The sequence below is a fragment of the Arachis duranensis genome, chromosome 2 (assembly GCF_000817695.3).
Source record: "Arachis duranensis cultivar V14167 chromosome 2, aradu.V14167.gnm2.J7QH, whole genome shotgun sequence".
NCBI classification, from domain to species: Eukaryota; Viridiplantae; Streptophyta; class Magnoliopsida; order Fabales; family Fabaceae; genus Arachis; species Arachis duranensis.
This window is the reverse complement of record NC_029773.3, coordinates 61,258,138-61,258,687: the sequence shown is the minus strand read 5'-3', so window position 1 is coordinate 61,258,687 and position 550 is coordinate 61,258,138.

The window sequence follows — 550 nt, the reverse complement described above, 5'->3', positions numbered from 1 at the left end:
AATGCATATGAGACACACAAAACACTCAAGTCAATTGAATTCAAAGATCAGAGCACGAAAATTATCAAGAATTACTTGAAAATCCTTAAGACACATGAATGAATGCATGCAATTGACACCAAACTTAGAATGAAACACTAGACTCAGACAAGAAACATACAATATTTTTGGATTTTATGATTTTTTTGATTTTTTTTTGAGTTTTTCGAAAATTAAGTGGAAAAAGGTATCAAAATTCTCAATGAGAATTCCAGGAATCATGCAATGTTAGTCTAAAGCTTCAGTCTAAAGGAATTAGACATGGTCAGCCAAGCTTCAGCAGAACATTGCATTCAAGAGCTAAATTGATGAAGATCAATCAGCTTTGGTGATGATGAGAACATCACCTTGAAACACTAGAATTCATTCTTAAGAACTCTGAAGAAAAAATGCCTAATCTAAGCAACAAGATGAACCGTCAGTTGTCCATACTCGAACAATCCCCGGCAACGGCGCCAAAAACTTGCTGCGCGAAATTGTGAACAATACTTTTCACAACTCTCATAATCCC